General features: G+C 44.7%; 1 protein-coding gene across 2 annotated transcripts in view; it reads left to right on the top strand.

Moving 5' to 3' along the window:
* LOC139369125 (protein inscuteable homolog) overlaps positions 1-25,462 on the top strand; it is an 84,374-nt gene that overhangs the window by 10,153 nt on the left and 48,759 nt on the right. The window contains exon 1 of one of the 2 annotated variants that reach the window (XM_071108621.1): positions 16,002-16,209. The exons of the other annotated variant lie outside the window; for it this stretch is intronic. The gene's annotated coding sequence lies outside the window, so the exon portion shown is untranslated. Of the gene's footprint in view, positions 1-16,001; positions 16,210-25,462 lie in introns of those variants that run through there. 2 annotated transcript variants of the gene reach the window in all.

The following is a 25,462-nucleotide window of genomic DNA, read 5'->3' as shown; positions in this document are numbered from 1 at the left end:
TACGCTGTCCCAGATGACAACAAACCTGGACTGCTTTGGCCCATTCCTCTGGTCATTGGGAATGAGGATATTATGCAGGGTGTCAAGGAAGGTGATAATGTGGGCAGAATTGTAAGGACCAAGACTGGCATGATGATGAAGGACACCGTTCCGACTAATGGCTGCACACAATGTGATGTTGCCACCACGGCACATTGACGATGACGCGGTGTCCAATGAGGTTTCTTCCCCTGCGTCTTGTTTTGGCTAGGTTAAAACCGACCTCATCAACATAAACTAAATCATGATGCTCTGTAGCAGCATCTAGTTCCATAGCTCTCTGAAACAGATAAAACATTATTGTATGACAGTATGAATAGACAGAGCAGTCAATATGTAGCACAATACACTGGAATACAATACCAATGACTGGATAGTATAGCTTAATTGTACGTATTCATAGCGCAGTTATTTCACTCTGTCAGAATTCCGCTCAAATGGTACTCTGTAGAGCTGTTTCATACGAATCTGATGGCGTTTCAGGAGACTCACCCTATTTATGTTACTGAATGTTGTGTTGTCAGTGATGTGGTGTTGCAGTTGTCGTAAACGTATGCTGTTGTTTGAAATGACCATATTCACGTAGGTTTACTTACGTGCTCTCATTTCGAAATGTCCGGATGACACTTTCTGCAGTGTAACGGCTCAAGTTAGGCTGGACCCTCTGCCCAGCCTCCCTGAAACTCAAACCACGGTTGACCACATGGTCAACCAAAGTGGCCCGGATCTCATCTGTGATTGTTCTCCTTCCTCCTCGTTCTTGTCCTCTTCCTCCTCCTCCTCGCCCTCCCCCTTGTCCTCGTCCCCCTCTTACTCTCACTCCTCTTCCTCTAACCCTCTCTCCAAAATTGGCCTCCATTGTTGTCCAAACCAAGAAAGCCATCTTGAAGCCTATTTATAGTGCTCAAGCTCTGATTTCTAAGTGAAGAAATGTTCTATAAGTGTTTTCACACGTGAGCGAGCACTGGGTGTAGGTAATCGGTAAATGAGTGTGGCATTTTGAATGGAAGTGTTTCCCAAACAAAACACAAGACCTGTTAGTTTTGAATGATATGTCTAATGAACCGTGTTTAGTGTTTTGCAAAAAGTGTGTTTTACAATTGCAAACTGAGTGTAAAGCCGATAATGTGCTTGCAGTTTTGCAGACTTGGTCTGAAGATTAGATAATTAGTTAATGGTTTCACTGAGTGTGCCTCAAGTACCACTTTTAGTGTCTAAGCGATTGTAAAAAACTTTATTATTTAGTTAGTTAATAAATAAATAAATTGGTGTAGTACTGAATATTCAAAAGGGCTAGGGTTCTTGTGGATCCAGGGATATTGCGACAATCAGAATGAGACTGATGAGGTGATAATAAATAATTGACTGTCATTGATGTAAGAGATATTTATGAATCTTTAGAGTTTAAGTCGGGAGATAGTAACTCTGGAAATATCTTTTCCCGTGGTGCCCCAAATTCCAAATGAGTTAATTGTTACATGATCAATTGAATCGAGTAATAATTAAATGTAGTAGTTAATTATTCGATAAATAGCAGTCATCACATTAATGATAGTCACATCACGACAGAATATAGGATGAAAAATATGAAAATGTTTTTTTTACATTTGTACGTGGAATTTTCAACGCACTTTCAACATATACATAGTTCTGATGATAATTTTAACAACAAATTAGTAATGTGAAGTCAATATATTTAAGTTGAAGTTTTACCCTTATTTCAATGTTTACAACGCTGGTTGAAATGAGAAAAAAACAGTACTACTGTAGTTGGTGATTTAAAAAAAAATACAATGTATTTTCCATGTTGATTCCACGTCACAATACTTTGTCAAATTAAGTTGAAACAACATTGATTCAACCAGTGTTTGCCCAGTGGGGAGATTCCTCCTACAGTATGTTACTCCTCTGCCCACCCCCCTCTCTAGCTACCTCGCCTGCCTCTTTCTGTACCTCTTGTCTTTCCCCTTCTGTTTCTACCTCCTTTGTTTCCCCTTCTCTCCCTACCTCCTTTGTTTCCCCCTCTCTCCCTTCCTACCTCCACTGCCTGTCTCTAAACCCCCCCCCCCCTCTCTCTAAGCTCTGATTGGAAAGGTGGAAGAGGTCTATGAGCTGGAAGGTCTTTTGTATTGGACTATTGGGAGATGGAGTAGGGGAACTTTTCAGTTGAGTGAGTGGGTGAACATAGAAATCCATTGTGTGTGTGCAGTACATATAAGGGTCATGTCTATCTATCTCCTCCTTACAGCGAGTGTTGATGCAGTGGAGGGTTCCTCAGGGAGTCTTGAGAGGAGACTTCTCACCTGCATCGCAAATGGAACACTATTCCCTATATAGTGCACTACTTTGGAACAGGGACCATAGGGCTCTATTCAAAAGTAGTTCACTATAACGGGAATAGGGTGACATATGGGATGCAGGCCTCCTCATTCTCCCCTCTAGTTTCTGTGGCCTCTCACTTGTGCTCCCTCGCGGCTTCCTTTACAAGCTGGTCTGTCCTTTAGCAATGGTAGCGAATGAAGAAGTGTGTTTCCCATGATCTCCGCCCGTACCTTACCTTCTGGGAATGTGCCTGTTCACATCAAACGAGACAAGACTGAGTGTGTGACCTCTACACACACACGCACACGTTTCATTTGAAACACCAGAGGTGTTTTTGAAGTGGCGTGTGTGCTTAGCGGTTATGTGCCAAGGGTTTTGTACATGCCCAGCGAATTTTCTGACTAAATTGACTTATCTCATTGACCCAATGCGTGCCCCATTTACCGTGGGCTTTTGATTGTGTGGTGGAATAACACACAAAAAAACAAAAAAATACTGAATTCTACCTTGGCTCTGAAGTGATGCCTGTGTTTATTGGCACGAGTAGGGACTGGGCATAGGACTTGCCCCCCTCTCCACCTACACACACAATTCACCCCCCTCCTCTAATGTCAACCAGCTGGGCCCCAGAGAATCATTTCCGAGTTGCAAAGGATCGTACTGCCCCGCCCTTTCCCCTCCCTCTCCTCCTCCCCTTCTTTCACTTTCATGCCCTCAAGCTTTCTGTGTATCCCTTTAATGTAGGATTGATTCCACACCCAATGAGGAACCCAACACAGTATCCACACAGTACAAATGTATGGTTTGGGCATGGGATATGAGGGGCATTATCTACATGGCAGGTGTCAGTGGGTGGGGATGGATGGATGGACAGCGGGTTGTACAGTAAATCTGGCCTATGGATTGATTGCTCTTGACTCCTGTGTTTTGTAAGTCTGCCGTTCTCACAGGCAGCAAACTGTGGCAAAGCTATTGCAAAGGCACTCAATCTACCTGGGGAGCAGTGTCGCGGCAACTCCAAAGGCATTGGGAAGAGATTTACAGTAGAAGATTGAACCAAAATGGTGTTATCTGCGATGGATGACAATTTACTTCAAAGGACCTTTTGGTTTGATCTCTTTCTTGCCATGGGAGACGAACACACCAATCTCATAAAACCTTACCAGAAATATTACGCTGTGGCGTATTAGTGGCAGATTTTTTTCTGTGATGTGGCCATTGTTTCATCAATGCCTGTGAATTCAGGCGGTCTCAAATGGTGTCGGTACCGTTACCTGGCTAAATGCTCAGTACAAATGTGTCAATGCTGTTACCTGGACACATTTTCAGTTCAAAGCCATCTTATCTTATTCATCAGGTGATGTCTTCATGCCCAAAGGCCTTAATACCAGCATGTGTCAAGTTGACTATACACTCTTAGTAAAAAAAGGTGCCATCTACAACCTATAAAAGGGTTCTTTGGCTGTCCCTATAGGAGAACCTTTTGGAGAACCATTTTTGGTTCCAGGTAGAATTTTTGTGTGTTCCATGTCGAATCCTTTCCACAGAGGGTTTTCCTCAAAACCCAAAAAGGGTTCTCCTATGGGGACAACCGAAGAACCCTTTTGGAACCAGTGGCGGCTGCAGAAGGGAGGATGGCTCATAATAATTGCTTAAACCCTTTTTTCTAATAGTGCCCTACCCCACTACCTGACCATGTGATAACTGGTCTCCAATAATGACCGTATTACAGGACTCTGTCACCTATGTGCCATGTGTTATGTGGTCTCGTTCGATCTCTCTCTACCCCATTCATTATTAATAAGAAGCTCCTTGTGTTTTTCCTCCCCTCTGTTACTCGGTGTCAGGTACAGCAACAATCTCCTCCATTGGACCGAGGCTCAGGATTCATTTGCAGCTTAAGAGTGTGTCTCAAATGGCACACTATTGCCAACAATAGTGCTCTACTTTTGGACAGAGCCCAATGGGCCCTGGTCAAAAGTAGTGCACCATATAGGGAATAGGGTGCCATTTGGGAAGCAGATTTTGACTTTCGTAGTCTCCCTGCTGCTTAGAGCCATTCAGGGCCTCTATTAGCTGTGTGTTAGGCTGTGGCGCGGCTTCTCTCTCGCGTTTAATGTATTTAGCCCACTATTTTTGATGGACGGGGGATCTTAGAATGCACTCGGATATTTCTCTTGGCTTGCCGGTCATCTTTCAGAAGGTATGGCAATTGCATCATCCACTATTTTTTTAAGTCAACAATTTATTTATTTATTATTGACCGTTAAGTATTAAAATGACAGTGTGTTTGTTTGAGCAGCCTTGTGGTAAAGCTATTGGGATATTTACAGGCCCGAGTTGTATTTGGAAAAAAAGGGTAAATCGTTGGCTCTTGGTGTCCAAGCAGATGAGATGGTTGGGAAACACTTTGCGATTACACTCACTTTGAAGCAGAGGTTCCATCATTTGTAACGTATCTGTCTATGCTTGTTAGCGTGACGTTTAACAGAGCAGCTGACCTCAGAGCACACTTGTGTTTATGTGCCTTTGTATGGTTGTCTGTGTGTGTGTGTGTGTGTGTGTGTGCATTTGTGTCTGTGTCTGTGTGTGTGTGTGTGTGTGTGTGTGTGTGTTTATGCATTTGTGTCTGTGTCTATGTCTGTGTGTGTGTGCACAAGCGTGTCTATGTAACCTGACCCAGGCTGATCTCATTCTCCGCATTACATAAGGAGAGCAGGTTGCTATGAGATTTTAGGGAGAGAGCAGACCACTATAGGCAGCAGACCACTGGTCCTCTGATACGATGCCTTCGGAAATGATTCTCCGGGGGCCAAATACTTCACATGGTTTTTGGTAGACCACTGTCGGCCTGACTTGGCCATACAAGGATGTACTCTTATTTAGTCAAATCAATCTCTGACTGGAGCGTTGAGTTGTCCTCTCCCAAACTGGTGACTAACAAGGCTCCAGAGTGCAATTAGGAATTATTGTGGCATACAAGAGAAAACCAAATCTGCGGGACTCTCTCCAAAGCCTTATTACGGTGTGTTTTTACAGATCTTTTGTGTGTAGCCAGAAGTGGAACTAGAACTTTTGTGCGGTGTGCGAAGATTGTGTTTTCTATATGTGTGTGTGACAGTTTCAAAATTGTCACAATCGAAAGGCCAGAAAACCCTGATTTCCCTTTGTTGCAAAAGAGAAATCTATTCAGGGCAGTGAAGGAAAGTGACCTGGCTGGTCTAGCAGTATGCTGCAGCCTCCGTCACGTCTACAGTGTCGGCATAGGTTCAAATCCGGCCTATTGCCGTTTGAGAATTGGCAAATCTGGTGCAGTTCTTGAGGAGGAGATGCACTGCAGTACTTAATGCAGATAATGACTGTTACTTTTGAATTGGACACATTATTTGGTTCAGGGACACATTATTCAATTTCTGGAACTTGTTCAGTTTATGTCTCAGTTGTTGAATCTTGTTATGTTCATACAAATATTTACACATTTTAAGTATGCTGAAAATAAACGCAGTTGACAGTGAGAGGACAATTCTTTTTTTGCTGAGTTTATATTCTTAGACTTCAGTGGGGCTTTTGACATTATTGATCATAGTCTGCTGATGGAAAGAAGGATATGTTATGGGCTTACACCCTCTGCTATATTGTGGATAAAGAGTTACCTGTCTAACAGAACATAAAGGGTGTTATTTAATGGAAGCCACTCCAACATAATCCAGGTAGAATCAGACATTTCCCAGGGAAGCTGTCTGGGCCCCTTACATTTTTCAATCTTTACTAATGACTCAACACTATAGGCGTCAGCTACTTCAGCAAGTAAAATCATTGCAACACTTAACAAAGAGCTACAGTTAGTTTTAGAATGGGTGGCAAGGAATATTTTAGTCCTAAATATTTAAAAAAAACTCAACGCATTGTATTTGGGACAAATAATTCACTGAACCCTAAACCTCAACTACATTTTATAATAAATAATGTGTCAATTTAGCAAGTTGAGGTGACTACTACTTGGATTATTTCTGGATTGTAAACTGTCATGGTCAGAACATGTTGACACAACAGTAACAAAGATGGGGAGATGTCTGTCCATAATAAAGTGCTGATATGCCTTTTTAACAACACTATCAACAAGACAGGTCCTACAGGCTTTATTTTCTGTTCACTTGTGTGGTCAGGTTCCACAAAGAGGGACCTTGGAAAATTACAATTGGCTCAAAATAAGTCAGCACGGCTGTCCCTTAAATGTACACGGAGAGCTAACATTAATAATATGCATGTAAACCTCTCATGGCCCAAAGAGGAAGAGAGAATGAATTCACCACTACTTGTTTTTGTAAGAAGTATTGACATGCTGAAAGCACAGAGCTGTCTGTTTAAACTGCTAGCACACAGCTCAGACACCCATGCATACCCTACAAGACAGAAAAAACTGTGGGAGAGTGGCACAGTACTACATAGAGGGGTGGCTACATGGATCTCTATTCCACATCAAGTAACTGTAGCAGTAGAATCGGATTTAAAAAAAACAGATTAAGATACACCTTATGGAACAGCGGGTACTGTGAAGAGAAACACAGGCACAGACACATTCACATAAGACACGCTATCTACACACACGTACAGATGGATGTTGTATTGTAAATATGTGATAGTGGATTGGTGACCTGAGGGAATACACTAAATGTATTGGGTAAAGTGTTAGGAAATGTAATATCATGTAATATTTTAAACTCTATATACTGTAACTGTCTTAATGTTTGTTGCTGGACCCCAGGAAGAATGGGGATCCTTAATAAATACAAATACAAATGAGACCAAGTTGATGAAACAATCGTGATACGTACAATACATGTGAGGTGAGCGATGTGTGAGAGAGGAGAGGGATATGAAAAGAGTGATAGGAGTAAAGTTCATACTTAGTGCCACCTGTCAGCTGGGGATAACACGCACACTTAATATGTCAGACATCCATCTTTCTCTTCTCTGATAGCAGGCTCCTTTTCTCTCTTTCATTCCGTAATGGGCCACTTAAGTTAGGCAGAAAGGGGCTCATATACCTTACTTATAAAATACATCCCAATATGCTTCAACTCTCTCTCTCCCCTGTTTCCCTCTCTTTGCATCCCTTATTCCCCTATTCACACACTTGTGTTCTTGCAGTCTCACCAATGAAACTTGGTTTCCCTATATGGATGATTCTATAGAAGTGATGCAAATTGCTGTCCCCAATAAAATAACAATAAAAAAAAAACATGTCTCCAAATTTAGGAAATCTATTTACATCATGATATGTTTTAATTCATTAGTCAAGTTTGATCAAACACACATCATTTTGTGCGGTGCAGGGATGAAAAAAGTAGTTAAAAAAGGAATGGAGCCTAATGAGCTCCACCGCGCACCTTTATTTAATAAACAAACAGAGTTTCAATCCTACAAGGATCTTTGTCAGATTATTTCACCGGAAGTGTACCACACCCATGTTTACATTTTTTTGTGTACATCCATAAAATTGCCAGCTGATTCATGATTTCGACTGGCTGAGAAACGCTGCCTGCCTGTCTGTCTCGTCCCGACTCGTTCATTACTATGGGACAGCTGGAGACCGAATTTGAATATTGAAACAATGTTGCAAATGTCGGTGAGAAAAACAAGGTTTATGCAAATCTCCTTTGTTGAAAACTGAATGTTAGTCTAAAAGAATTGTGAAATAATGTCTAGATGCTTTTTATAGTGGAGATCTAGTTTATAAATTGCTTGGCTGGGCTGATGAGACAGTGGATTGCGCAGTCAGATGGAACAGAATAAATAGTAATTTTAACATCATTGTGGAATAGACACGGGCTGGTAACTTGTGGAATAGACACGGGCTGGAATTCATTTTTAACCAATCAACATTTAGGATTAGACCCACCAGTTGTATAAACATATTTAAGTTAAAAGGGGCAGCACAAAAACAATAATTTATACAGTGCCTTTGGAAAGTATTCAGAAAACCTTGACATTTTCCACATTTTGTAACGTTACAGCCTTATTCTAAAATTGATTTTAAAAAATTATCCTCAGCAATCTAAACACAATACCCCATAATGACAAAGCGAAAAACAGTAAAAAAAATTGAGCAAATGTCTAAAAAATAATAAACAGAAATACCTTATTTAAATAAGTATTCAGACCCTTTGCTATTAGACTCGCAATTGAGCTCAGGTGCATCCTATTTACATTGATCATCCTTTAGATGTTTCTACAACTTGATTGGAGTCCACCTGTGGTAAATTAAATTGAACCCAATGGAACATCGAAAATAGCTGTGCAGTAACGCTCCCCATCCAACCCGACAGCGCTTGAGAGGATCTGCAGAGAAGAATGGTAGAAACTCCCCAAATACAGGTGTGCCAAGCTTGTGCCCAAGAAGACTCGATGCTGTAATCGCTGCCAAAGGTGCTTCAACAAAGTACTGAGTAAAGAGTCAGAATACTTATGTATATGTAATATTTCAGTTTTTATTTGTAATAAATTAGCAATAATGTGCTTTGTCATTATGGGGTATTATGTGTAGATTGCTGAGGAGAATAATTTATTTAATCAATTTTAGAATAAGTCCTCATTTTGTTCTTTTGGCGACATGGTTTCCAATCGGAATATCTATTGATGTCCCCCTCCTCGCCTCGGGACTTTGACATGCTCGATACCCATGTACTTAAATGAGGCAACATTATGTCTTGCAGTCATTTAAAAAAACAAAAAGTTATTTAACCTTTATTTAACTAGGCAAGTCAGTTAAGAACAAATACAAGAACAATGACGGCCTAGTAACAGTGCTTTGTTCAGGAGCAGAACAACAGATTTTTACCTTGTCAGCTCGGGGATTCAATCTAGCAACCTTTCGGTTACTGGCTCAACACTCTAACCACTAGGCTATCTGCCACCTCATAAAGTGCATAGTGACTAGACTTTTGGGATCTTGGTTTCTGATACTACTCCTATGTTCGGATATGCGTGTCTTGAGTTCCCGGCGCATTTTGCCCACATAGGCCAGGCCTCAAGGGTGTTTAAATAGGTAGACTGCGTTCTTTGTAGCACATGTTATGATAACCTTTTCAAATGTATCAAAGGTTTCCTGTCATAGGATGGTTGAATGTGTGGATGGTTGAATGTGCGGAGAAGCGGTGACATGGGAGAACTCATGAAGGTTGAACATCAGGCGGGCTGCCGCATTCTTGGTAAATTGCAGGGATTTGATGGCATAAGCGGGGAGTCCAGCCAACAGAGAGTTGCAGTTGTCTAGATGGGGAATGGCAAGAGCCCGGATTAGGACCTGCGCTGCTTCCTGTTTATTATAGTAGACTCCAGACACCCAAGTCATGGACTGTTCTCTCTGCTACTGCACGGCAAGCGGTACCCGAAGCACCACTTCTGGAACCAACAGGATCCTGAACAGCTTTTATCCCCAAGCCATAAGATTGCTAAATAGTTAGTCTGGGTAGCTATCTGTTAACTATTTAACTATCTGCATTGACTGTTTTTGCAACAACAACAAAAATGACTCATCACATAATCTGCTACTACCGTTTATTATCTATCCTGTTGCCTAGTCACTTTATCCATACCTATATGTACAGTGCATTTGGAAAGTATTCAGACACCTTAACCTCTCACATTTTGTTACGTTACAGCTTTACTCTTAAATGGATCAAATGACCTACTGGATATTCCGATTACCATACCCAAGAAGACTCAAGGCTGTAATCGCTGCCAAAGGTGCTTCAACAAAGTACTGAGTAAAGGGTCTGAACACTTATGTAAATGTGATATTTTATTTATTTCTAAAAATCTGTTTTTGCTTTGTAATTATGGGGTATTGTGTGTAGATCGATCAGGAAAAATAACAATTTAATCCATTTAATAATAAGGCTGTAAAGTAACAAAATGTAGAAAAAGCCAAGGGGACTGAATACTTTCCGAATGCACTGTAGGTCTAAGAGCTAGCTTAAAGGGCAACCGGGATTTTTTGTGTTGTTGCTCTGCACTATTCTACTCATATAAACATAACTTTGAGGGTGGTTCTCAAACACACCAAACAACAAATATTTAAACATCACTCTTTCCAAACAACAGGAAGTACTTTTACCTTCCTGTCCAAAGACTACCATTCAAATTTGACAGCTGGCTAACCTTGGCACATTTACGTAAATGTTGATTAATGAGCATTGTCCCTGTCAAATAAACCTGCTAAAGAACAGTAAAGTAAATAAAGTTGTATTTTGAAAAGTTCTCTGACACTTCATTTCTCAGTTTTCTAATAAAATGGTGTGCAATGTGAAATCCAGGAAGTGAACAATCCACTGTGTGCATTCAACATGTCTCCCTATTTATATTACAGTTGGTCTAAACTTGGCTTTTGTTGAAATGGCAACACTGCCATGTTTTATTAATTCTCCCATCGCCCACACGAGGCCTTTAAGTTGGCCTGTCAAAATAATATAGCCTTCAAAGTGCCACTCAATCATTTCAGACAGAGCAGTCAAACAGAGTAAGGGACCTTCCACGGAAAGCACTGACAGCTCCCACAGTCAGCTTAGCTTCACGTAATCAGAGCTTTTCCGGTGCACGAGGAGATACACTCCATTCAATTGAAAACTTTACCTGACAACTAAGGGTTTATGATATATTTGACAATATTCAAATATGGTCTACTTGAAAAGAATTTAGAACTAGAGAAGTACATTTCCTGAAGACAAAAATATGTGGTGTGCTTGCTAGCTTGTTTTAAAATATTTACAGATTTGAAATAAGAAATAGTAGTGATAGTGTCTGCCGTAGTAATGGTGGTGACTAATTATCGTTGAAAAAGTAGGTAGAGGGAAAGGTTGATTGATTGATTCGATACGAACAGATAGCTTGAACATGTGAAAGTTGGTTTGGTGTCTCGAGCTCGAACAGTTCAAGAGTTGTTATAGTGGGCTAGTAGTGGAAGTAGTGGGGACTGTGACAGTAGTGGTGGTGGTAGTAGTGGTAGTTAATGTAATAGTATTGGTATTACTAGTGACTGCGGCACAGCCGCGAGGCTGCTGATGGTGATTTGTTCTTCTTCTGAATAAATCAAATTATGATAATACAAATAATTTGCCTTCAGCAAGCACACCTAATTCATATAAAGGGTTGGCACAGCGTTCCTGGGGACCCCAAAGGGTGCACATTTAGTTTTTTACCCTAGCACTAACCAGCTGATTCAAATAATTAAAGCTTAATGATGAGTTGATCATTTGAATCTGCTGTGTAGTGCTTGGGGTCCCCATGACCAATTGGGGAAACGCTGGGTTAGAACCTCATTATCTCATGTGCACTGTATTTTCCCCAAGTGCCTATTATATGGTCTTGCAAGTGCACTTTAAAAAATCCCCTTATCGCTATCAAAGAATAACTTGATACGATAGTTATTATAGTTTAGGATCTATAGCACTAACCATTTCCACAGGCGGTCTCACTGTGCAGCTAATGACACAAAAAGGTGTAGAACGTTTGACGTCTTCCTGAGAGATGCCTCTGCCTGCCTGGGGATGCTGACGGATAGAGTTCAGGAGCGTTATAGATGTAAGAGGCTGAGATGCACGGAGCAATGCTGGGAAGGAGTGGGCGGGAGAATGCATTGGGGGAGGTGATTGGGGGTGGGGTGGGGGGGGTCCAGTTTTTTTTTTGAAGTTGCTGTTATCGAAAGTCGCTGTTTCCTGTTTTGTAGGTTGAAAGAGCTGTGGAGCTGAGGGGACATGCGAGGGAGGAGGGGAGGGAAGGGGAGGGAGGGAGGATGCGTCCTGTGCAAAGTGAGTCACTATACAGGAGTGTCAGGTCTAATTAGGCTCTCCTACTCGGAGAGTTCCATCTCCATGGCAGAGAAGGGAGGGGAGGGGAAGGTCGGCGAGGGGGGTCATCCAGAGTCAGGTAGAGGCCAACTCTCAGTGTGCTCTCTCTCTCTCCGAGGGAGACTTGTGGATAGAGGGATGTGGGAAAGAGCGAAAGAGAGAGGAGGGGATGATATGGAGGAGGAGAGATAGAAGTAGGGAGGAAATAAACAGAGCAGAAGAGAAAGGGAGGACAGAAGAGGGAAAATAAAGAGGGGGATAGAGAGAAAGAGGGGCAGGAGAGAATAGGAGGAGGAAGAGAAGAATGTCAGGACAAGGCACAGAATTGTAGTATATGGGTGTTTCAACAGAAGTGGTGAAAATTGGGGTTTGAACATATTTTAAGTATTTTTCATCAAGGATCTCTCTGTACTTTGCTCCATTCATCTTTCCCTCGATCCTGACTAGTCTCCCAGACCCTACCTCTGAAAAACATCCCCAGACTATGATGCTGCCACCATCATGCCTCACCGTAGTCGATGGTACCAGGTTTCCTCCAGACATGACACTTTGCATTCAGGCCAAAGAGTTCAATCTTGGTTTCATCAGACCAGAAAATCTTGTTTCTCATGGTCTGAGAGTCCATAGGTGCCTTTTGGCAAACTCCAAGCGGGCTGTCATGTGCCTTTTGCTGAGGAGTGGCTTCTGTCTGGCCATTCTACCATAAAGGCCTGATTGGTCAAGTTCTGCAGAGATGGTTGTCCTTCTAGAAGGTTCTCCCATCTCCACAGAGGAACTCTGGAGAGTGACCATCAGGTTCTTGGTCACCTCCCTGACCAATGCCCTTCTCCCCCGATTGCTCAGTTTGGCCCAGTCAGCTCTAGGAAGAGTCTCGGTAGTTCCAAACTTCTTCCATTTCAAGAATGATGGAGGCCACTGTGTTCTTGGGGACATGTAGAAATGTTTTGTACCCTTACCCAGATTTGTGCCTCGACACAATCATGCCTCGGAGTTCTACGGACAACTCCTTCGACCTCATGGCTTGGTTTTTGCTCTGACATGCACTGTCAAGTGTGGGAACTTAAATAGACAGGTGTGTGCCTTTCCAAATCATGTTCAATCAATTGAATTTACCACAGGTGGACTCCAAAAAAGTTGTAGAAACATCAAGGATCATCAATGGAAACAGGATGCAGCTGAGCTCAATTTCGAGTCTCATAGCAAAGGGTCTGAATACTTATGTAAATAAGGTATCTGTTTTTTATTTTGAATAGATTTGCAAACATTTCTGAAAACCTCTTTTTGCTTTGTCATTATGGTGTATTGTGTGTAGATTGATGAGCGAAAAAAATGATGTAATCCATTTTAGAAAAAGGCTGTAACGTAACCAAATGTGGAAAAGGAAAGGGGTCTGAATACTTTCCAAATGCACTGTATGTTCTCTGCTTGTGTCAATGGGCTGCCACCCCAGCTCTACCAGAGTTGAGCTCCAACAACATCAAAGCTTTTCTTTTCTTAATATGAAGCTTCTCCCTTGCTCGACGAATGGAGAAGTATTTCAACAAAACAAGTGAAACTTGTCCTCAGTGAATCAGACTTCTGATATATTGTAGTACTTTCTCTTTAAAGTTAAGATGGCGGACAGGAAAAAAGGAGAAACGTGGAACATTTTAGAAGTAAATATGGAATGTGGGAATCCACAAGCCTTCTGGAAGATCTGATGAAGAAGAAGATGGTTGACAGAAAAAAAGGAGAAAAGTGGAACATGTTTTGAGTGAATATGGAGTGGTGGATGACACAGAACTTTTGGAAGAGCAACAGAAGGAAATTGAATGTAAACGAGAGTGAGGATGAATTAACTGCGGTGGCAGGTGTGGTGAAGACCGCTGAGTTTGAGCCTCTTCCTGATGATGACAAAGATGATTCTGGCCCTGTAGAAGTTCGATTTTTTTTGGAGAGAATGGATCCTTGTCTTCTGGCAGATCCATATGTGGTGTCAGGTTGGGTGGAAAGCAGGTTGGGGAATGTTGGGTTGGTGAAAGTGACTCGAAGTGGAATCGTGTAGATTTTTTGTGTTTCTGCTGTCCTGAGGGAGCGTGCACCACACCACGTGACTGGGGACAAGAACTGTGACTTGCTTTCCTCTCCGGAGCAGGGCGCCGTTAAAAGGAGTGATAACTGGGGTGGCGTTAGGTGTTGAGGAGGATCAACTGAAGTTGAAGATTCCCGGCGTCTGTGACGCCCGCCAATTGGTGCGACGCAGACCCAGTGGGGAGCGTGGTGAAACAGAGAAGACACTGTCTGTACTACTGAGTTTTGATGCAGAGTCTTTAACAGATAAAGTCAGTTATCACTTGGGTGTTTGTCCTGAATCCATTACAGTGTTTTAGGTGTCAAGCTTATGGTCATGTGGCAGCAGTGTGTAGGATGGAGATTCCTAGATGTGATAAATGTGCAGGAGAACATGAATGCCTAGAACCTGTAGTTTGAATAGATGTTAGATAGCTAAATAGTTATGCTCAGTGATTTCATACACGTGTTTAAAACTTACCAGCAGTTACCGCAGTCCATTGGCCTAAAGTAAGTAACTAGCTATTTCCCCCCTCTGTTAGCATTGGCAAGCCATAAGCTAACTCAGGGGGTTCCCAAACGTTTTGGCCCGTGACCTCAATTTGATAAACAATTTTTCATGACCCCACCATGTAAAAAAAAGTGATGTAATCAATGGCCAATGGACTATGACAGTCTATTACAAATCAGTCTGACAGAACTTTTGACAGTATTTCAATACTGAAGGAAGTATGGTTTGAAGTGACTGAAATCAATCAGAAAGGTATCGGGAAGTTCAGAAGATCATCAGGCAATAATTACGTGTGATCTTCTGTGTAGAAAATAAAGTTATCATTGATGATGTTCTTTTTCCCCCCAATCTGATTTAGTGCCTGGTTTTGTCCACTCTGACTCCTATGCGGCTTGTGGGCATTGTAGAGCAAAACAGTTTGATCTTCCAGTGATGGGGTTATAATATTTTGTAGCTTAAACTGTTCAAAAGGTAGAGCCACATTTGTAGGAAGAAAACAGACCTGCTCTGTTTATTACTGACATATCCCCGGTTCTATGAACCAAGCAAAATTTCTTTACATTTTATTTCAGTTTCTCTCGTGACCCCATTTTCAAATAAGGCAACCGCTAGTTTGGGAAAAAGCTAACTCAAACCAAAAATACCACTGTTATCTGGGGAATGCTCTACTTTTAGACTCTCTTGAGATATCAGCTGGAGGGGATTTTGGATTCTGGAAAGAACCTGTTGCTCTTTGCAATATTCTTAAACCTAGGGCAGATTGTTCAGTGTGCCAGCTAGCCCACTGATTATTTGGTCGTTGACTATTTTCTGTCAATCTGCTTAGCCACCTATGGTGTAGCTAGCAGCATTTTTGATATACCGGTTTGTTTCTTTGAACACCGTCTCCTCCCGTGCCCACCATGCCGGTGTTTATATCACTATGGGTTCCATGGTACCGTAGTCTGTTCCAGCATAACTATCTTTTGTTGCTAGCATTCCTATAGCTTTTGTTAGATGCTTCAGTCGCTGTGAACAGGCTCTGTTAGTGCTGCCCTGTGGGTCTGAGAGGACAGGGCCCACATTGAGACAGCCCACTGTGTGTGGGACTGGAATGCCAGAGCAGAGCAAAGTGCCGTCATGTTCCCACCACCCACCCAGCCATCCTACCCATCCTTCCCAGGCCTTCCCCTCCCGATGACAGCCTCGTAGCTGAGGTTGTGACCACAGTCTCCTCCTGTGAACCTCCTCTCATAGCTCAATTAGAGGACTGGTAGGACACTATGCCGTCTAGTCGCCCATACGGGGCATATCATGTCTATTTAAAGGCCAGGGAGGTCAGATGGCTGCGCTAGTTAGTTACTTCCCGGGAACCCACTCTCCCAAGGGAAAACAGAGCTGTGGGATTGGTTTGAGGAATTTGTCTAGCACCACTCTGAACTTAAAGCTTTTTCTTAGATGGTAAGTGGGCTTCCTTATTCCTTCTTAAACTGCATAGTATCCCATTTCTTCTTTTGTTTTATGCTATTTTACTTCCTCTGGCAAACTAATGAGGAGCTCTATAGGGCTGTATTTTGCTTTATGTTTTTGGCTTGTGGACCCAATTTCTGAATCCAGGCAGTAGTTTCACGTAAAGACTGAAACGGGCTTAATGTTCCCCCACAAAGCATTAAAAAGTCCTTAAAATGTATTGCTAACTGTGACTCTGCAATTATTAAGACCACAGACATTGAGGCCTGCAGACAATGACATGTTTGTCTGGAACTGTTTACAGTCTCTTACACCAAATAAAGGAAAATAGCAACGACTGTGTGGTGTCTCAGTGACTCTGTCAATTGTACGGTAGCTCAGTTTTTAAATGGCCGACATTCAGGACTTACTCCATAGTAATCAGTATAAACCTTTTGTGCAATGTATGTCACATGGTTTGCTACCCCATACGGTTAAGGAATTGAATATTTTGTGGTGAATTAGCGAGATGGATCTCATGCACAACGCAGGGGCTGACAATACACGCTGGAGATGGATACCACATAAGGCATCACACACGCGCACACACACACACACACCCACACACACAAACTGCAAGTGCCGCAATAAATTAAAGTGCACACCTGAGTGATTTCCCTCAGCAGCCCTTAGACACACACACCGCTAGGCGGTTGTTATTCTACCCCATATGTGACACGGCTAAAACAGAAGTGTCCTTTGTTTCTGCACCTGAGTCGACCACATTCTCCATCGCACGGGCAGGAAGCCATTTGGACACTCAGATTTCCTTTTAGACTTGAAAATAACACTGAAACATGGTTTCTGAGGAACGTTAGGAAAATACCTCAGCAGCACTATAATTTCAAGTCAGTAAAATACCTAGATGTCAGAGCTTTGACGTGTTCTAATAGGACCATGTTGTGCAAGTCACAAATCAAATCACAGTTTATTGGTCGTGTGCAGTACACCGTTTTTTTTAGATGTTATCGCAGGTGTAGCGAAATGCTTATGTTTCTAGCTCCAACAGTGCAGCAATATCTAGCAATACAAAGACAAAACACACATAATCCACAATAACATTTTAAAAAAGAACAAGAAAGTAAGACATATCATAACGAGCAATGTCAGTCCGGATTATAAATATATATTTGTGTGAATGGTGTGTGTATAGACAGTATGGACAGTATACGAATAGAAAAGGTGTGTACAGCAATAGTTATATAGGATGAGTCATGAATAAAATACAGTATGTACAGTACATAGGCCAGCAATCTCTAAGGTTCAGGGCAGGGTACTGTACTGTCTCTACCTTCTAGATGGTAGCGGAGCAACTACAGTGCCTTCAGAATGTATTCACACCCCTTGCTTGACTTTTTCCTCATTTTGTAGTGTTACAGCCTGAATTAAAAATTGATTACATTGAGATTCCGTGTCAATGGTCTACACACAATACCCCATAATGTCAAAGTAGAATTATGTTTTTTGAAATTTGTACAAATTCATTCAAAATGAAAAGCTGAAATGTCTCGAGTCAAGTATTCAATCCCTTTATTATGGCAAGCCTAAATAGGTTCAGGAGTAAGAATGTGCTTAACTTACCCGAGAAGCCTGAACTGTCAGCGCCTCATGAGGCCTGAACTGTCAGAGCCCATATAGGGAATCAGAACCTGCTGCAACTCTGCCATGCGCACTGACAGTCCATAGACCTCATGGTTCCAAAAACAATACTTACCTTGCGAGCCTGACATGTCAGAACACGTATCGCAAGGAACCGCAAGTCCAAAACAGAACCCTTGTCGTGACTTGGTGAAGAACACACGCTCGGCTGCATATTATCGACCAATCGATGAACAAGGCAGGCCGAGGCTCAAACCCACAGGAACCTACAGTAACTTGGAAACGGTGTACTCAGGCACTCCCAGGCAGCCCAAGGCTCAAACCCACAGGAACCTGCAGTAACTTGGAAACGGTGTACTCAGGCACTCCCAGGCAGCCCAAGGCTCAAACCCACAGGAACCTACAGTAACCTGGAAACGGTGTACTCAGGCACTCCCAGGCAGCCCAAGGCTCAAACCCACAGGAACCTACAGTAACCTAGAAACGGTGTACTCAGGCACTCCCAGGCAGCCCAAGGCTCAAACCCACAGCAAACTGTGGTAACCCTGATAATGCGCACTTCATGCGCTGCCGCACCCCAAGACAGCCCAAGGCTCAAATCCACAGGGAACACTGCTAACCCGAATAAATGCTCAACCTGCACACTGCCATAAGAACACCATGAGCCTCACCTGGAGCAGTTACATCCAAGCGATAAAACCTCACAAAGGTATGTGAGGAACCCCAACTCGCTGCATCACACATATCACCAATCATCATGCCCCTGAACTATGTCGAAGATGCAGCCACACCCCTAGTGGATTAAGGTATACCACACACCGCTAGGCAACCCTTGTCATTTGCTGTCGTATGCCAGGGAGATATACTCCACAATCCAATAGGAAAGACGCTGCTTAGAAAGCACCCTACCCCATGTGAGAACTCATAACAGGAAGGGTGTACTGCTAGCTCGTGGAGATCCCCAACGCGCTTGGCCGACGCCAATACCATTAGCGTAGTAGTCTTGTAGGAAAGGACCTTCAGGTCCACAGACTCCAATGGTTCAAACGGAGGCTCACACAGTGTCCAGGACCAAAGCCAGGTCCCTGAGGTCAGTGCCATAGGCTTAGACACTGGTCTGAGCCGACGCAACCTTTCAGGAACCGCACCACCAGGGGATGAGACCCCAGGGTAGAGCCGCCAATCTCTTCATGACACGTCGAGGTGGCTGCCATATAAACTTTTAATGTGGGAAAAGAAAGGCCCTGCTCAAAAGGTTATTGCAAGAACATCAAAATGGCCATCAAAGAACATCAAACACGCGCCACTTATGCACATAACCTTCTCGTAGAGGGCGCACAAGCCTGACTGCATAGTCGTAATCACTATCCGTCAAATTGAACCTTTTCAGGGCCCAACCCCACAGAGATCTGTGGTTGTGGGTGCCAAACTCTCCCATGCGCCGATGACACGGAACCCTTCAAGGGTCCCCGCCCAACAGGTGGATAATCTCCGGGAACCAGGGTTGTCTGGGCCAACAAGGAGCCACAAGATTCAATAACAGACTCTCCTGACGGACCTTCTCCACGGTGGCTTGAATCAGGTCCACCGGAGGAAAATCATAGCGCAGGGTTCGAGGCCACTGATACGCCAAAATATCGGTTCCCAACAGAGAGCCCAGCCAGATCGCTCATTGAAAAAAACAGACGACAATGCAAGTTTTCTCGTGATACTTAAAGACGTTGGCTCTGCTGAAACGGTCCTATGTCTGGGCAACCACCGAGGGGTGCAGTTTCCACTCCGTAGAGCTAGGATCCACCCTGGAAGGTAGATCCGCACCCACATTGACAGATCCGGGAAGATACGTTAGACATAAGCACTGCTCCATATGAGCCACCACCATCCTATTGTAGTACCTTACCAACATATGCTGGCCATCCAACATCAGAAGGAAAAGCATCAGCACTAGAAAAACAGTCAGTAGTTCTAGATAATTTATTTTTAATACTCATCCCTGAACAACAAAGCCCTACTCGTCAGTGGCATTATTGTGGACGAATGTGTTGATGTTCTGTGCCCAACAGAGACATGGCAACAACCTAATGACTATTACCTGCTTAACCAAGCAACACCACCTGGCTATGTTTACCTTGTCAAACCTTGTGCTCTGGGTCGTGGAGGTCGGCTTGCTGTCCTTCATTGGTCTGACTCGAAGATCAAAGTCACACATGTACTGCAGGTAACCTCTTTTGAACATATAGCCTGTACAATATCTGTCCCTCAACCGCTGCTTAAAGTCCTTATCTACCGGCCACCTAAAACCTCTCCAGTCTTTCTTTCTGAGTTAGCTGAGCTCCCTGTGTCCTGCCAAACTATTGTTAGGGGACTTTAACATTCACGTGGACTCTGAAGGATGTGCTTTGCCGGAGACTTTACTGCCCTTTTGGATTGCTTCAACTCTACATAGCATGTAAACTTCCCCACCCATGACAGAGGCCATGTACTTGACCTTGTGTGAACAACAGGCATGGCTCCCTCCAACCTGTCAGGTCTGGACAAATCCATATCTGTGTCACGTTCTGACCTCTATTTCTGTTGTTTTGTATTTATTTAGTATGGTCAGGGCGTGAGTTGGGTGGGCAGTCTATGTTTGTTTTTTCTATGTTTTGGGGCATTTCTATGTTTTCGGCCTAGTATGGTTCTCAATCAGAGGCAGGTGTCATTAGTTGTCTCTGATTGAGAATCATACTTAGGTAGCCTGGGTTTCACTGTGTGTTTGTGGGTGATTGTTCCTGTCTTTGTGTAGTGTTCACCAGACAGGGCTGTTTTGAGTTCTCACGTTTCTTGTTTTGTTTTTCGTTAGTTTGTTCATGTATAGTGTCGTAATAAAATACTATGAACAACCACCACGCTGCGCTTTGGTCCGCCTCTACTTCCCAAGAAGAGAATCGTTACAGAATCACCCACCACAACAGGACCAAGCAGCGTGTCAACAGGCAGGAGCAGCAGGAGAAGCAACAGCGGCTGCAGGAGATACGTAGTAAGGAATTCTGGACATGGGAGGAAATCCTCGACGGGAGAGGACCCTGGGCTAAGCCAGGAGAATATTGCCGCCCCAAGGCCGAGCTGGAGGCAGCAAAAGCAGAGAGGCGGCATTCTGAGAAGCAAGCACGGCGGCGCGGACGGAAGCCCGAGAGTCACCCCCAAAAATTTCTTGGGGGGGGGCACAGGGGGAGTGTGGCAGAGTCAGGAGTCAGACCTGAGCCAACTCCCCCCGTTTATCGTGAGGAGCCAAGGAGGAGCTCAGAACCAGAGCTGGTGTTGGAGGTGAGCGAAGCAGAGACTGTGAAGGAGTTAATGGGGAAATTGGAGGAGAGTGATATGAGGGACTTGCTGGTTTGGTGCATGAGGCACGACATTCGCCCGACGGAGCGTGTCAGGGATTTAATGGCACCGGGGACAGCTCTCCATACTCATCCTGAGGTGCGTGCGAGGGGTCTGGTGAAGACTGTGCCAGCCTCACGCACCAGGCCTCCTGTGCATCTCCCTAGCCTTGCACGTCCTGTGCCATCTCAGCACTACAGTGCTCCTAGCAGTGCTAACTGTGGCGGGCGTGGTGCTGGTCAGGCACCATGTTATGCAGTTGTGCGCACGGTGTCCCCAGTACGCGTGCTTAGCCCGGTGCGCTACATCCCAGCTCCCCACATCTGCCGGGCTAGGGTGAGGATCCAGCCAGGGCGGTTAGTGCCAGCCCTGCTCTCAAGATCTCCAGTACGCCTTCACGGCCCGGTCTATCCGTCACCACCTCCACACCCCAGCCCTCCGGTAGCAGCTCCCCGCACAAGGCTTCCTGTGCGTGTCCTCGGCCCAGTACCACCAGTGCCAGCACCACGCATCAGGCCTACAGTGCGCCTCGCCTGTCCAGCACTGCCGGAGCCTCCCGCCTGTCCGGCGCCATCGGAGCTTCCCGTCTGCCCAGCGCCATCTGAGCTTCCCGTCTGCCCAGCGCCGCCAGCGCCGCCCGTCAGCCCAACGCCGCCAGCGCCGCCCGTCTGCCCAGCGCCGCCCGTCTGCCCAGCGCCGCCAGCGCCGCCCGTCTGCCCAGCGCCGCCAGTGCCGCCCGTCTGCCCAGCGCCGCCAGTGCCGCCCGTCAGCCAGGGGCCGCCAGTGCCGCCCGTCAGCCAGGGGCCGCCTGTGCCGCCAGTCAGCCAGGGGCCGCCAGTGCCGCCAGTCAGCCAGGGGCCGCCAGTGTCGCCAGTCAGCCAGGGGCCGCCAGTGCCGCCAGTCAGCCAGGGGCCGCCAGTGTCGCCAGTCAGCCAGGGGCCGCCAGTAAGCCAGGGGCCGCCAGTGCCGTCAGTCAGCCAGGGGCCGCCCGAGCAGCTGTCCCTCTGTCCAGAGCAGCTGTCGCCCCTCTGTCCCGAGCAGCTGTCCCTCTGTCCCGAGCAGCTGCCCCTCTGTCCCGAGCAGCTGCCCCTCTGTCCCGAGCAGCTGCCCCTCTGTCCCGAGCAGCTGCCGCCCCTCTGTCCCGAGCAGCTGTCGCCCCTCTGTCCCGAGCTGCTATCGCCCCTCTGTCCCGAGCTGCTATCGCCCCTCTGTCCCGAGCAGCTGCTTCACCTCTGTCCCGAGCTGCCCCTCTGTCCCGAGCAGCCCCTCTGTCCAGTGGGGTCATTGAGAGGGGTGGTCATGGTGAGTAAGCCAGGGAGGCGGACAATAAGGCGGACTAAGACAATGGTGAAGTGGGGTCCGCGTCCCGCGCCAGAGCCGCCACCGCGGACAGACGCCCACCCAGACCCTCCCCTATAGGTCAAGGTTTTGCGGCCGGAGTCCGCACCTTTGGGGGGGGGTACTGTCACGTTCTGACCTCTATTTCTGTTGTTTTGTATTTATTTAGTATGGTCAGGGCGTGAGTTGGGTGGGCAGTCTATGTTTGTTTTTCTATGTTTTGGGGCATTTCTATGTTTTCGGCCTAGTATGGTTCTCAATCAGAGGCAGGTGTCATTAGTTGTCTCTGATTGAGAATCATACTTAGGTAGCCTGGGTTTCACTGTGTGTTTGTGGGTGATTGTTCCTGTCTTTGTGTAGTGTTCACCAGACAGGGCTGTTTTGAGTTCTCACGTTTCTTGTTTTGTTTTTCGTTAGTTTGTTCATGTATAGTGTCGTAATAAAATACTATGAACAACCACCACGCTGCGCTTTGGTCCGCCTCTACTTCCCAAGAAGAGAATCGTTACAATCTGACCATGAGGCCATACTGTTCAGTGTGCCCGCCCCCATGCCCAAGCCAACAAGTGCACCAACACCTTGAGAAATATAACAAGGATTAACACAGCTTGGATATGCAATCACATGACACCCCTGAACCTCATGTATCCTCAGTGACTGACCAGGTGGCTCATTATAACATTGAGCTCTCCTCCCACCTGGATGCTCTGGCTCCCCTTAAAACAAGGGTGGTCTCCGTCAACATCCCAGCGCCATTGTACCCTCCTGAGCTGCGTGCCATGAAAGCCATAGGACGACGACTAGAATGGCTCTACACACGGACAGGGCTTATTGTCCATAAGGAGGCCTACCAAGACCACAATGACTTACTTGCCACAACCAAATCTGCCTATTTCTCCATCATCATAAGGAATGAACAAGGAAACCCAAGACTGCTCTTCTCGATCATCAACAAACCTCTTTGCCCATTGGACAACCCCTCTCTCACAATCACCTCTGACCTATGTGACATTTTTCTGTCCTCCTTTCAAAAGAAAGGGGATGATATCTACCAACAGCTGCAACAATCTCACCCTTCATAGTATTAAAATGTATTAAAATGTGCTTAAAACAGTATGTGCATTTTCCCACCAGAGGTGTTTCCATCAAACTGACTTGTTGTGGATGACATAGTGCAGATAAAAATTACTTTGATACATTTTTTATCTGACATGTACTTTACTCACATAAAATGTTGGATAAAATCCTGGCTAGTGATGATATCAGATTTGCCCTCTCTAAGCAGAGTATTGTACTTGTGGTGCCAAGACTGCAGAGAAACAGTACTCTCTCTCTCTCTCTCTCTCTCTCTCTCTCTCTCTCTCTCTCTCTCTCTCTCTCTCTCTCTCTCTCTCTCTCTCTCTCTCTCTCTCTGTAGATTTGTCTAATTGACTTCGTCGTTATTTTTCTCACCAACAATGGCGATTTTAGCATGGAAATCTTGGTGGGCTAATAAAATGTTTTGTTGATGAATGCCAGCAAAGCCACTATACAACACTAAACAATACATGAATTGCACTATAACGGTGACAAACGGTGCCGACAAACTGTTAGGGCCTACATAAATCTATCCCAACAGCAGAGTCCCAACAGCAGTCCCAACACCTTACCACTGCTACACCTGGCTGTCAGCTGAGCCTTGTCTGTCAGCGAAACAGTTCATTCAGACTCATTTACAGCCTTTAATAAAAATATAGCTGATATGGCTGACTTGTTTGAACAAATGTGGTTTCTACTGACAATTGAGATTTACAAACTATGGCATAAGGGGACAAAGAGCGGATAAGAGGCAATCCGTAATTTCGATTAAGACATTAATGACCGAGCTAGGACGGACGTAGTCAATATAACTAGTTGTTCAGCACTTTTGAAATGTACTTGTAGGCTCTAGAAAGAGGCCCAAATCCCGACTTGGAATTCAGAGTTGGATGACCATTCAAAACAAAAATCTGTATTTTCCCAGTCAGAGCTAATTTTATCTGAGTTCCCAGTTGTATTGAACTCACTGTAGTATTTTCTGGCCCATGGCATTACCCCCTTTTTTTGTGATATCCAATAGGTAGTTACGATCTTGTCTCATTGCTGAAATTCGCCTACGGACTCGGCGAAGATCAAGAGCCAAGCCACACTGCTTCTTGACACACTGCTCGCTTAACCCGGAAGCCAGCCGCACCAATGTGTCGGAGGAAGCACTGTCAAACTGACGACCGACCGGCCCGCCACAAGGAGTCACTAGAGCACGATGAGACAAGGACATCCCGGCCAGCCAAACCCTCCCCTAACCCGGACGACGCTAGGCCAATTGCTCGCTGTCCCATGGGTCTCTCGGTCACGGGCGGCTGTGACATTTTATTTATTATTTATCTTCATATGACAAGGATTGAAAAGGATTTGCCAGTAGATTGCTGACTTGATGCATGATGATGACTCCTTGTTTAGCTTGCTAGCTCAGCCTTTGAAAGTATGATGTTGACATAATCAGTCCAATCAAAGCTAAGGTAGATATAACGTGATTTGACGTCATTTTATCTGTGATCAATGACCTTGAGCCTTGTTGGATGGGCACTTCTAATGTAAGTCTATGGCAGCACCCAAGAGGCTTGAATATTTTAGCTCTACCCGTACATTTTGCGGTGACGTAGTGTCTCTATGAGTGACAGAACACTGAGCCAATCACGACGCAACTAGAGAACAAAACCAACCCCTACACTTCGTATTTTCCGCCACCACAGAAAGCACTGAGCTAGGCTGAAACACCTGCTTGTTGGAGCTGCCTTAACCAAGAAAGCAAAAAAGAGACCAAGTTTGTATGCGGCTTTATTAACTCAATGATAAAAAAATATATATGTTTTTACATTGTTTGCAA

The sequence above is a fragment of the Oncorhynchus clarkii genome, chromosome 2 (assembly GCF_045791955.1).
Source record: "Oncorhynchus clarkii lewisi isolate Uvic-CL-2024 chromosome 2, UVic_Ocla_1.0, whole genome shotgun sequence".
Lineage (NCBI taxonomy): Eukaryota > Metazoa > Chordata > Actinopteri > Salmoniformes > Salmonidae > Oncorhynchus > Oncorhynchus clarkii.
The sequence above is the reverse complement of the archived record's forward strand: the minus strand, read 5'-3'. Positions and strand labels throughout refer to the sequence as shown.